This window comes from Macaca thibetana, chromosome X (assembly GCF_024542745.1).
Source record: "Macaca thibetana thibetana isolate TM-01 chromosome X, ASM2454274v1, whole genome shotgun sequence".
NCBI classification, from domain to species: domain Eukaryota; kingdom Metazoa; phylum Chordata; class Mammalia; order Primates; family Cercopithecidae; genus Macaca; species Macaca thibetana.
Window position 1 is genome coordinate 49,575,775 of NC_065598.1, and position 14,012 is coordinate 49,589,786.

Below are 14,012 nucleotides of genomic sequence, written 5' to 3' on the forward strand. Positions count from 1 at the left end.
CACATGGGATTTCCTAATAAAGAAAACAACAACAAAAAGGTCACAATGTCCTTGATATTCAGAGGTGAAACTGCATAAAATACTACATTTTGTACCAGGCACAATAGCACGCACTAAAAAGATTAGCGAGAAGGGGCTTGAAAGGCAATAAAAGTGGTTCTTGTTTTCCAGATGGCTAGAGGGCTTGATTTATGAGGAATGAATAAATAAATTATGCATAGCATGGTTAAATGCATCTGAGGTAGTGTTATAGTAGTCTGTAAATTAGAAGAAACATAAACATGGAGATCTGAAAGAAGGTGGAGGGAATAGAAAAAGAGTTTGAGTAACAGAAAAACACGGAGGACTGTTCTCATAGTCCATCTGTTCTCACTTCCCTGCCTCTGCAGCCTGCACCTGTGGTCAGCAGTGCATTCATTCATTCATTCACTTCTTCATTTGATACTTATGGAACACCCAGATATGAGCCTAGCACTGTGCTGTTTTAATAATGCTCTTCGATTCCCTTTTTTTCCTCACCTCCCTGTCTTTCTACCTAGTGTGCCTTGCTACTCCCTAACTGTTGAATGAGGAGACATTCCTGGCAAGGAGAGTAACACAGGTAAAGGTCCAGCAGCATGAGAGAGCCTTTTATATTCAAGAAACAGAGTCTGCATGTTTGAGGTCTAAGGCCCCTGGGGTGGGAAGGATGGTGGCAGTTGGAGCAAGAAGGAAGACTGCAGGGGCTAGGGTAGGAGGAGATCTAGTTAGAAATCTAGGTGGGGTCCAGATTGTGTACACTTTTTGACCTCATTTGTAACCAAAGCACCATCAAATGACTTAAAAGCAGAGGAATGATATGATCACATTTGAGTTTTAGAGAATTTTTGGCAGTGTGGAGGGTGGCTTGAGTAGTGTAGGTTGGAGACGGGAAGACCAGTGAGTGAAACTTGTTTTTTTATAATCTAGGCAAAAGATCAAAAGGCCTGAATGAAGACAGCAGGAATGTAGAGGAAGAAATAAGTTCTGGACAAATTTCAGAGGGGGAACTGATAGGACCAATTAGATATGGGAAATAAAATAGAAAAGACTCAGGGATGACTTCAAAGCCTAAGCATATTATTGGGTTCCCCATACCGCCTGCTGAATTTCAACATAACCTACCAAAATCCAGGAGAGGAAAAGAAATCTTAATACTGAAATATGATAGAATAAAAAACCCGAAATTTACGAAGTAAATTGCGAAACATTTCTATCTGTTTTGCCACACTACAAAAATATGTCATAGTTTTCCTCCAGAGAGAAACTGAAAACAAAGTAAAATATCTTGGGTTCCAACTCATGGAGAAATCTACTATCATCACTTCAGTTAGGCTTCCCTCAAGCTATCTGACTAGAGCAACTGTGTGGATTGTGTGGGAACGAAAAGAAAAGGTATTTTGAAATTTATCATTCTTAATAACACTTGAACTTCCCTAAACACTTAGCCTGGAAGAGTGGCAAACATTAATGCTGCCTTTTGAACTTAAAAAAAAAAGTGACCCATATGGAAAGCTCTGCAGGGCTATAAACCACATCAGTTTAATATGCTGAATCTTTAAAATGAAACCTATGATGATGTCCACAGGCTTTAAAGGGTTCATTTAGGTTACTTAATTAGGAAAACGGCCAAATTTTAGAATTGATATCCTCTAATTTTTCCCCCACTTACTTTTTTTTTTATTAGCTAAAGTACATAATTTCTTCAGATTTACTTAGTTTTTACCTAAATGTCTCATCCAGGATACTATATTACATATTCATCATGTCTCTAAGGAGCTAAGGGTTCCTCTTGGCTGTGACAGTTTCTCACTTTCCTTGTTTTTGATGACCTTAACAGTTTTGAAGAGTACTGGTCAGGTATTTTGTAGAATGTCTCTCAACTGGGATTTATCTGATGTTTTTCTCATGATTACAATAGAATTTTGGAGAGGAAGACCGCAGAGGTGAAGTGTCTTTCTCATTATGTCTTATTAAGGAGCACATACCATCAATATGACTTATCACTGTTGATGTTGACCTTGATCACCTGGCTGAGGTGTAATGTTTGCCAGGTTTATCCACTGTAAAGCTATTTTTTCCTCTTTCCATACTGTACTCTTTGGAAGGAAGTCACTGTGTAGACCAGCGGTCCCCAACATTTTTGTCACCAGGGACAGGGACCAGTTTCATGGAAGACAACTTCATTCTCAACGAAACCGGTGGTGGGGGGTGAGGATGATTTTGAGATGAAACTGTTCCACCTCAGATCATCAGGCATTAGTTAGATTCTCATAAGGAGTGCGCAACCTAGATCCCTCGCATGCACAGTTCACAAATAGGGTTCGTGCTCCTCTGAGAATGTAATGCCGCCACTGATCTGACAGGAGGTGGAGCTCAGGCAGTAATGCTTGCTCACCCTCTGCTCACCTCCTGCTACACGGACTGGTTCCTTAGAGGCCACAGACTGGTATCAGTCCATGGCCCCGGGGTTGGGGACCCCCTGGTTTAGATCACACATAGGACTAGGAAGTTAGGTTTCACCTCCATGAGGGTGAAATATCTACAGAAATTATTTGGAATTGTTTTACATGGGAGATTTGTCTTTTCTCTCCCATTTATTTATCTATTAAATCATTTATATCAGTATGGACTTATTTATCTTGTACTTTGAGTTATAATCCATTACTAAGTTTTGTTGCTTAAATTGTTCCAACTTTGGTTATGGGGAACTCTTTCAATTGGCTACATTTCCCTTTGACAAACTCCTATCATTGTGACAAACTCCTATCATTGTGGGGTCTTTTTTGAGCATATCCTTATTTTTTGGCATTACAGCATGCTCTAGGCTCATATTATATATTTCCTCCCCCAGTGCTAGAATCAGCCATTTCTCCAAGGAACCCTGGTTCCTTTTATTGGAGAATGGTGTTAGAAACCATGATATGGATACTAGGTATGCTCCTTTCTGCTGATGGCATTTGTTGCTTCTAGGCCCTGTTAGCCAATGCAGTAAGGAAATATGTGTATACTGACCCATACATATATACACACATACACACATATCTATGAATATATATATATGTAACCACCTGTATCTACAGTAAACCAAACATGAGATCATACTCATGTCTCTAATTCTAATCTATTACCACATGGATCACTCTAGCCTCCTCCCTTTGCTTGTCTATAATCTCCGAACAGTGAGAAACCTGGTTCCTACCACTCACCATCTGTTACTTAACTGTTTACTTCTGGTATATAGTCATATGCTGCATAATGACATTTTAGTCAACTACAGTCTGCATATATGATACCACATTTTAATAGTTTGTGGTATAAATAGTACCAAATTTTTATGTACTTTTTCTATGTTTAGACATATACTTACCATTATGTTACAGTTGACTACAGTATTCAGTACAGTAACATGCTATACAGGTTTGTAGCCTAGGAGCAATAGGCTATACCATACAGTCTAGGTGTGTAGTAGGCTAGACCATCTAGGTTTATGTAAGTACACTCTATGATGTTTGCACGATGATGAAATTACCTAACAACACATTTCTCAGAATGTATCCCCATCATTAAGTAATGCATGACTGTACATGTATAGTGGTTTCAGAATTGTTAACCCATACCCTCCATAAGAAACAACTTTATCAAGAGTTCAGTGTTTATGCATCATTCCTTTTGCTTTAGTGTTACAAATTTTATTCATTTTCACAGTTACCTGGGTCTACATTTTTCCCCTTTATCCCTTTCATTGAGGCTGTTTTATAAATTTGTGATGCAATTAAATTCTTTTCTCACATGCTGCATTCTATCCTGGGATCTTCCATCTTCTAAATGATTTTTTTTTATTTGCATACATTAGGTTCATTCTTTCTACTGTGAAGTTCTATAAGTTTCGATAAATATATAGTGTATCCACTATTACAGTATCATGTAGAATAGTTTCACTGCCTGAACAAGTCCCCCGAGTCCGTGGCAACCACTGACCTGTTTATTGTCTCCATAAATTTGCCTTTCCCATAATATCATGTAAAATGAATCATACAGAATATAACCTTTTTAGACTAGCTTCTTTCACTTACCAATATGCATTTAAGATTCATCCATGTCTTTGTGTGGATTTATTGCTCATTCCTTCTTATTGCTGAATAGTATTCCATTGTCTGTATATACTACTGTTTGTTTATCCATTCACCTACTGAAGGACATCTTGGTTGCTTACTGTTGGGGGCAATTATGAATGAAGTTGCTGCAAACATCTGTGTGCAGGTTTTTATGTGGATATAAATTTTCAAATCAAGTAAGTAAGTATTTAGGGGTGCGATTGTTGGATCATATGGTAAGACTATGTTTTGTTTTGTTTTGTTTCATAAAAAAAAGTGCCACCAAACTGTCTGCCAAAGTGCCAAAGTGGCTATACCGTTTTGCATTCCTACCAGCTACGAATGAGAGTTCCTGTTAGTTTGAATCCTTGGTATTGTCAGTGTTTTGGATTTTAGCCATTCTAATAGGTATGTAGTAGTATCTCATTGCTTTAATTTGCGTTTCTCTAATGACAAATGATGTTGAGCATCTTTTCACATGCTGTTTGCCATATGTACATCTTTCTTTGGTGAGGTTTGGGTTTTTTGCCCATTTTTAATTTGGGATTTTTTTTTTAGAATTTGAGTTATTTGTATTTTGGATACCAGTCCTTTATCAGATAGATGTTTTGTAAATGTCTTATCCTAGTCTGTGGCTTGTCTTCTTGGCTTTTTTTTTTTTTAAGATGGAGCCTCGCTCTGTCGCCCAGGCGGGAGTGCAGTGGCGCGATCTCGCTCGGCTCACTGCGAGCTCTGCTTCCTGGGTTCACGCCATTCTCCTGCCTCAGCCTCCCGAGTAGCTGGAACTACAGGCGCCTGCCACCATGCCTGGTTAATTTTTTGTATTTTAGTAGAGACGGGGTTTCACCATGTTAGCCAGGATGGTCTCCATCTCCTGACCTCGTGACCTGCCCGCCTCAACCTCCCAAAGTGCTGAGATTACAGGTGTGAGCCACTGTGCCTGGCCGTGGCTTGTCTTTTTATTCTCTTTACAGTAACTTTTGCAAACCGAAATTTTTAATTTTAATGAAGTCTAACATTAATTTTTTTCTTTCCTGGATCATGCTATTTGTATTGTATATAAAAAGTCATCACTGAATCCAAAATCATGTAGATTTTCTCCTGTGTTGTCTTCCAGAAGTTTTATAGTCTTGCATTTTACATTTAGGTCAATGGTACATTTTGTGTTAATTTTTATAAAAGGAGGAAAGTCTTTGTTTAGATTATCTTTTTAACATACTTATATGCCTAGTCATTGCAGCAGTGGTTGTTAAAAACACTGTCCTTTCTCCACTGATTTGCCTTTGCACCTTCTTTAAAGATCAGTTGACTGTATTTGTGTGGGTCTATTTTGGGGCTCTCTATTCTGTTCTCTTCATCTGTGCATCTTTTGGCAATACCATGCTGTCCTGATTACTATGGCTTTATGGTAAATCTTGAAATGAGGTAGTGTGAGTCTTCCAACTGTTCAGCTTCAGTATTGTGTTGGATATTCTAGATGTTTTGCTTTTCCACAGAAGCTTTAGAATCAGTTTATTGTAGCTGCAAAATGACTTGCTTGGGTTTCTGTTGGGATTGTGTTGAATATATAGATCAAACTGGGAAGAATTGAAATCTCGATAATACTGAGTTTTACACCCCATGAACATAGACTATTTATTCAGATCTTTAATTTCTTTAATCAGTATTTTGTAGTTTTCTGCATATAGATCTTGTGTATATTTTCTTAGATTTTGACCTCTAAGTATTTAATTTGGAGGGGGGGGGCTACAGTAAATAGTATTGCTTTTTAAAATGTGCAATTCTAGTTCATTACTGGTATAAGGAGAGCAATTGACTTTTCTATATTGAGTTTATATCCTGCAGTCTTACTATGTTGTCTTTTTTTTTTTTTTTTTTTTGAGACGGAGTCTCACTCTGTGCCCAGTCTGTAGTGCAGTGGCGCGATCTCAGCTCACTACAAGCTCCACCTCCCGGGTTCATGCCATTCTCCTGCCTCAGCCTCCCAAGTAACTATGTTGTCTTTATTAGTTCTAATAAGTTGGGTTTTTTCCCCTTCAGGATTTCTTTAGGATTCTTTGGGATTTTCTGCATAGACAGTTATGTCATCTGCAAATAAAGACAGTTTTATTTCTCTGTTTCTAACCTGTATAATTTTTATTACCTTTTGTTGTCTTACTTTACTAGCTAAGGTGTTGAATAAATGAATGGTAAGAGAAGACATCCTTGCCTTCTTCCTGCTTTTAGGGGAAAAGAGTCTAGTTTCTCACTATTAAGTGTTATATTAGCTGTACGGCTTTTTTTGGTAGATGTTCTTTATTAAGTTGAGGAAATTATACTTTATTCCTACTCTGCTGAGAGTTAATCATGAATGGATGTTGAATTATGAATTATGTCAAATGCTTTTTTGTTGTCGATTGATATATGACTTTTCTTCTTTAACCTATTGTTATGGTAGATTACATTGATTTTTGAAATGTTGCTCCAGCTTTGCATACCTGGAATAAATTCCACTTGGTTGGGATTCCACTTGGTTGGAGTTAATTGATATTATGCAATGTTGAATTCAATTTTCTAATATTTTAAAAGGATTTTTACATCTATGTTCATGAAAGGTATTAATCTGTAGTTTTCCTTTCTTGTAATGTTTCTATTTGGTTTTCATATAGTTTAATGTTGGCCTCATAGAGTAACTTATGAAGTGTTCTCTCTCCTACTATTTTCTAGAAGACATTGGGGAAAATTGGTATCATTTTATCCTTAAATGTTTGGTAGAACTTACCAGTGAAACCATGTGGGCCTGGTGCTTTCTTTTTGATAAGGTTATTAATTTTTGATTCAAAAATAATAATAGTGAATACATTTAAGTTCTGCAGGTTTATTTTACAGCACAATGATGATAGTTAATAATAAGGTATTGTATGCCTGAAAATTGCTAAGCGAATGTATTTTAAATGTTCTCACCACAAAAAATAAGCATGTGAGATAACGAATGTGTTATTTAGTTTGATTTAATAATTACAATGTATACATATATAAAAACATGTACACCTTAACTATGTATACAGTTTCTGTTTGTCAGTTATACCTTCATAGAGGTGAAGAAAAAAATAGAAGTGGGTTGTTTAAGCTTTGTGTATTTTGGGATTTCTAGCTCTCTTTGTTATTTATCTCCAGTTTAATTCCAGTTTGGTAAGAGAGCAAACTTTGTATGATTTCTAATCTTTTAATTTTTTTTAAGTGTGTTTTGTGGGCCAGGATGTGATCTATCTTAGAAAATATGTGTACACTTGAGAAGACTGTGTATTCTGCTGTTGTTGGATGAAGAAGTTGATAAATGTCAATTATATTCAGTTAATCCGTGAAAAAGATGATAATAATAGATATGGGGCTATTCAGATGTTCTGTTTCTCCTGTGTAAGTTGTGGCAGTTTGTGTCTTTCAAGTAGTTGGTCCATTTCACTTGTTAGTAAATTTGTGTTCATAGTATTTCTTTATTATCCTTTTAATGTCTGAGAGATCAGGAGTCATGACCTCTTCTTCATTTCTGATATGGTAATTTGTGTCTCCACTCTTTTTTTTTCTTGGTTAGCTTGGATAGTAGTCTATCAATTGTTGATCCTTCCAAAGAACCTGCTTTTGTTGATTTTTCTCTATTTTTTTCAACTTTATTGATTTCTGTTCTAAATTTCTTATTGTCTTTGGTTTGCTTTAGGCTTATATTGTTCTCTTCTTCTCCTAGTTCCCTAAGATGGAAGCTTAGTTTATTGATTTTAGATCTTCTTTTCTAATATATACATTTAATCCTATGAATTTCCCTCTAAGCACTGCTTTTGCTGCATCCCTCAATGTTACGTCTCACATATGTTATATTTTCATTTATTTCAAAATATTTTAAAATTTGTCTTGAGAATTTTTTGACTTACAGGTTATTTGGAAATGTGTTGTTTAATTTTCAGGTATTTGAGGATTTTCCAGCTATTTTTCTGTTTTTCGCTCCTATTAATAGTTCAATTCCATTGTGTTGGGATTTACAGCAAACTGGCTAGGACTTGGGCTATATTTCATGTTTGGTGTAACTAGGCACCAGAGGCTTCAAATTCCTCTAGTGTCCTTGTTTTTGTCTCTCCTCTTGATTGTGAGTTTCCCTGAGGACAATTCCTCTAGAGAGTCTGTGTCTTGCAGCTCTTTCAACTGTGATCCACTGTTAGTATACTTGAGCCCTGTTGAAGTGGTGGTGAAGTATGGGGGAGGTGGTAATTTTATAATGCTCTGATTAAACATCACTGTTTGATGGAACTGTGTTTTGTGGCTATGACCTTCATACATTTTTCTCCAGTAGTATAGCTTTTTGTCCTCCCTGCCCTCTACTCTCTTCTTTGACTGCAACATTCCCAATGTGTTTACTTGAAGCCCTGCACCCTGTTGAGTATATTCCCCTGCTTTAGGTGAGATAAGAAGGCTAGAGGGGGTGGGAGTGGAAGGAATGTCCTTCTCCCAACCAGGATAAGGCTCAGGCAAAGTATTTTCCCCTGAGGCCTTTGTTACGGAGAAATCTCTGGCAAATTTCACAATGATATCTCTTTCCCTCCCCTTGTCAGAGCCAGGAGGGATTCTTAGATCTTCACTGTGAAAACTTGGTGGGATTCCTGGAGGTAGAGCTTTGGTGTAGGAGCTCCGCTAAGACTGTGGTCCCCAGGAGTTTTTTGTACTCACACTAGTCCACACTCAGCCTTCAGCAGCTTGTTCAAGTTGCCATTTGTGTTTCTACCAGCTCCAGCCATTTCTACTCCAGGTAAGCAGATCTCAGCTGTGTCTCTTTGAATAAGCTTGTCTCTTCAGATTTTGGGGTGGCAGTTTCCTCTGCATCCTCAGTTCTCCAATGGGTCCAAGGAAGATCATTGATTTTTTTTTTTTTTGGTTTATCCAACCTTTTGTTGTTGTAAGGATGAGAGTAATAACTTCTAAGCTCTTTGCTTGCAGGAGCTGAATCCAGAGGTTCCCCATTTTCATTTGATAAAACCACTTTGGTCCCTTCTTGAAGGAAATATATTTTTTGGCTCCACTTTGTTCCAATTTATGACACATGGTAGAGGAAGGGGTTGCTGTAATGCCTCAGGGGGTATGCACCATATGTTTCTAAGATCTGAGGCTACCAGGTAATCCAGAGATACTGTAGCCATATGGGTATAGCTCTGTGTAGTTAACCATATGCCAGAAATGTTGGGTCTCAGTGAGATACTAGATAGTCCTGTACCTCGCTGATGAGCTGAGTCTTACCTTTCTTTTCTAATGATTGGTAGCACCATTTTATGATCTTGCCAGTAGAGCATTCTCAGTTAGCTATGCAATCAAAATATCATTTGGAATTCCTTAAAGATAAGGGCCTCTCAGAAGTCATTCAATCCAATATATGAGTGACCAAACAAAAAATCAACTCTTAAATGATAGAGTATGAATTTGGAAGGGACCTCAACATTATACTTGCTAATATCCCTTCATGTTACAGATGGCAAACCTGTAAACTCACAGAGAGTAAGGCAGTTGCCCGAGGTGACACAACTAGTGAGTTATGGAGCTAGGATTGGAATCCACATCTTCTCACTGCAGGATAATAGGTCTGATCACACTTTGTTCTTGTTTAAAAACTGAATAAGCCGCCTTCCTCTCAGGGCTTTCCCTCTTGGTGTTCACCAGAAACTATCACCTGCTTTGTCCACAAGTATCCCAGTAATCTGCCTTCCAGAACATAGGTCTGCTCCTTGCAGTGTCCTGTCTCTACTCTTCCAGTTGCATTGCTAGTATTTTTTCTTTTCAAAATCACTTATATAACTCATAAATATGTCTCACTATAAAAGATTCAAACAATACACAGGTTTTTAAAATGTGAAAGTCTCCCCTGTTCTTCCCACTCCAGAGACAACCACCAAAAAGAATTCAGTATGATCCTTCCAGTTCTTTCTCTATCCAGTCACATATACAGACACACATTAAAAAAATAAAAAAATAAAAAAAGACATATTCTTCTTATTTCGTGACTTGCTTTTTTCACATAATATGTCTGGAATACATTTCTATTTCACTACACACCAGTCTACTTCTTTCCTTGCACTATTTCCCTATTAGTAGATAATTCTATTGTTTCTGGGTTTTTGCTACTACAAACAGTGCTGCAATGAATAACACACATACACTGGTGTGCACGGGTGCAACTGTGTCTTTAAGGGTAATTCCCACATGAGATATATATATATGCTTTTTTGAAACTTATTTTTCTGTCCATGACATCACACAATTCCTATGAATCCAAGGAGAATTTCACGATTGGTATTTTTCTCTCTTGAAATTCCACCCCCCCTCCCCCGCCACTAAAGAATAATTGCTAGTCTCTTGTGCCCAGTTTCCTTTTGGAAATTGATAGAAACTAACGTAGACTTAGGACAGAACTGGAGAATTCCAGTTCTAAACAATAATTAGAAGTTATTAGGCAGGATCATGCTACCCAAAGGATTTCCCAACACTGTGGTATGTAATAGGCATTTTAGGGCAGTGTCTCCCTACCCATGACATTCCCCATTCTCTTGACAGTCCCATAATTGTGTACAATTGAGAAGGAAGGAATGAAGAATAAGTAAGGGAGTAGGGCACTGTTTACTTTTTGTGGAGAGCCCTCTCAGCAATTTTGTCAAATCTAGCCCCTTTACTTCATTGCTACATTGCTTTCTGTGGCATCTTAGTCCAGTGGGAGCCTGCAGATACCAAGCCAAAGTCCTCATGCTGTTTTGGTTACTTTGATAACTCTGTCAATTAGCACCCTGGTTCCACTGGCCATGAAAGTGAGTTGAGTCAGGAACTTCCAGATTTGAGCAGATGCTGGGAATAAGAGGGCTACAAGAGATACACCCCAAGCAAGTATCTACAACCCAGTGAAGATGGAGCTGTATCCACTGGGAATAAAGAGTCAGAAGGAGGTGTTAGAATCTGAATTCATGCTTGTCTCCACAGCTTTCCCTATGCCTTTCTGCCGTGCCCAACCTTCCTGTATTTTTCTCATAACTCTCAAACTTCATTTCGATATAATAGATTTGTTGGGGTTCTTGCAGTTCCATTTCCCACAGCCTTCACCACGCCTTTTATTGCCTAGTTCTCAGCAGAGTCGGGATAGAGTCTCTTCTTTGTTGTCCTTCCTGCGTGTTAGACACCTTCCAAGTTTTAACTTGCTATAAACAGGAACCAAAGCAGTGGATCACTAAATGAAATGAGTGCAGGGATGAGATTCAAAACAACGCAGGCACTGCCCAATCAGATTGGCTGTCAGACATAGCACTGGGGCAGTGTCCTGGAGCCTCCTGGTATTCCATTTGCTGGATCATGGGTAAGTTCAGGAGTTTCTAGGGTAGGGTGAGGTGGGGGAGGAGATTCCTCAGGAAAAAAGTGGTTATTTATCTGTAGCTACTGAAGTATTTCAGTATTTAGCAAACTGGTATGGCATATAGATGCATACCAACAGTATAGCTGCCCTGAATAAGTGTCCCAGGGGTCGACTAAGAGTATACTAAAGCATAATGTGGTCTTGGATAGATACTATCCAGGACTTAGATAGGAGGGCTACTCCAACAACATTTGCTTTTTGACCCTGGACTTAGTTAAGTGGGAAAACAAAATAGAAGCAAAATGAAGGCACAAGTTGCTAGATAGAAAGTTCCTACAAATGTTGATTAATTATCAGGGCTTCTGCTATAATGTACTATCAGACAAATAGGTGAAATGGGATGTGAAAGAGTTTATGTGACTTACTGGAAGATCTAGAATGGATGAACCAGTACAAGAAGGGAAGCAGGGTGTAGGTATGGAAGTAAGAAGTGGCATATAATAGGCTCTTAGTATTTGCTGTTGAATGCAAGTAAAGTTTAAATGACCACAGGATGAATATCTGCTGATGTGTGCTAGGCATGATGTTGAATTTTTTATACATGTGGTTCCAGCCTTGCAAAAATACAATATATCCCTGTAAAACTGAAATACATTTTTTAACGGGACTATTTTCAAGTCCTGTGATATATACCAATAGCCCTGCCCCATTTCTTTGAGTGCTTATTTATTTCCTTAGGCTGTTGCCAATTAGTGAGCCCTCATGCAGCTGTAATATTACTAAAGCAGTACTTCAAGGTCTGTGCGTGAGATTTCTTCCTATCCTTTTTCCCCTTGTGTTTTTGTTAGTGTTTAACTAGTTCACTTAATCAGTTACTGTTCAGCCCCCTAGGTAAATTTCTAATGGCATATTGGTTAGGGATTTAAATAAACATTATTCTCAACAGATTTTTTTTTCTTGTTTTAAGGGGTTTTCCAGTTTAAAGCATCATGTGATTTTTAGAAAAAAAATTAGAAAGTGGTTTCCATAATGGGAACTGAGTTAAATACATTCATTTATATGCCTGCTCATTCAAGCAGTGTGTTTCTAAAGACCTGTTGTTAAGTCTTAGACCTGAGTATAACCCTACGGGAAAGCTGTTTCAATGTTGACTTTTTTCTCTGACTGGTTTACTGTACGTTTTTCCTGGACTCAGGCAATGCAAATTAGCCTTTTGGGGGCTTTTTGTTCTGTCATTCAAGTTGAGATCTAATTGTACTTTAACTTGAATAATTTTTCTGTTAGAACATTAAGTTATTTTATATATAACATTTACTATGCCTTCAAAATTTGAAATAAGTTTTATTTTTTTTTTTCTTATAGAGTCAGAAATCTAAACTCACCTAAGTACCCCAACCTGACACGTGGGCTCATTGTTTAATTTTACTCTGCCTTCCTTGGCAGCATATTTACACGCCAGAAACTTAGCTCTTAATGCATTGTGTTTTGAAAAACCTTTTGCATTTCGTTACTTTGCGCATCATTAGTTGATGGGTAGATCATTTCTGCTGCCATTCTTGACAGTTAAATTTTAAAAATTTCTTTTTTTCTTTTTTTTTTTTTTTTGAGACGGAGTCTCGCTCTGTCACCCAGGCTGGAGTGCAGTGGCCGGATCTCAGCTCGCTGCAAGCTCCGCCTCCCGGGTTCACGCCATTCTCCTGCCTCAGCCTCCCGAGTAGCTGGGACTACAGACGCCCGCCACCACGCCCAGCTAGTTTTTTTGTATTTTTTAGTAGAGACGGGGTTTCACCGTTTTAGCCAGGATGGTCTCGATCTCCTGACCTCGTGATCCGCCCATCTCGGCCTCCCAAAGTGCTGGGATTACAGGCTTGAGCCACCGCGCCCGGCCTATTTTTTTCTACTAAGTTTTAAAAATGCTAAGAAAAGAAACCAGCTAGATGTGGAATATGACCAACGACTTAAGCTGTTTGTCATCAAGTCAGCTATAGATATCTTGATGAAAGTGTGTGAACAAGTTAAACCTTTTCATTGATGAAACCTAAAATAGTAGCAATGGCTGTCATCATCATCATTATTATACATTTTAAAATATATTGTTTTTCCTATTCTAAAAAGTAGGATGAATATTTTTAAATTCACAGTCTGCACTTGTGTCAGTTAACCATTTAGAGGTCTTCATGTGCTAAAAGTTTTCAAAATATTGCGCAGGGGCCACTGGCATTGTAAAAATTGGGAAATAGTCTGGTCAGATCAGTGTTTCAGAAAGTATTCTGCTTATCTCAAAATATTCTATTATTGCATTTTTATCATAGGATGCATTAAAAATTGGTAAGAATTTCTTTATCTGATTTTCACAGTAATATCAATTGACCTCCACTGAGCAGTCTGTATAATGAACACACACTAAAGATGGCAAATTTGCCAGAGAAAGCATGGAGGGTAGAAAAGAATAAAAGAAATAAAGCATGTCAAACTCTGATACTGGTGCCTTATTTCTTAATCTAAATTGTAATTAAATCTTATTTAGTATGAGGACTGAATCATAA

The 14,012-nt window shown here is 37.8% G+C and overlaps 1 protein-coding gene across 4 annotated transcripts in view; it reads left to right on the forward strand.

The window, feature by feature from the left end:
- The window catches only part of CLCN5 (chloride voltage-gated channel 5), a 168,453-nt gene that overhangs the window by 121,016 nt on the left and 33,425 nt on the right, over positions 1-14,012 (forward strand). The window contains exon 2 of one of the 4 annotated variants that reach the window (XM_050776879.1): positions 8,696-8,889. The exons of the other annotated variants lie outside the window; for them this stretch is intronic. The gene's annotated coding sequence lies outside the window, so the exon portion shown is untranslated. The remainder of the gene's footprint in view (positions 1-8,695; positions 8,890-14,012) is intronic. 4 annotated transcript variants of the gene reach the window in all.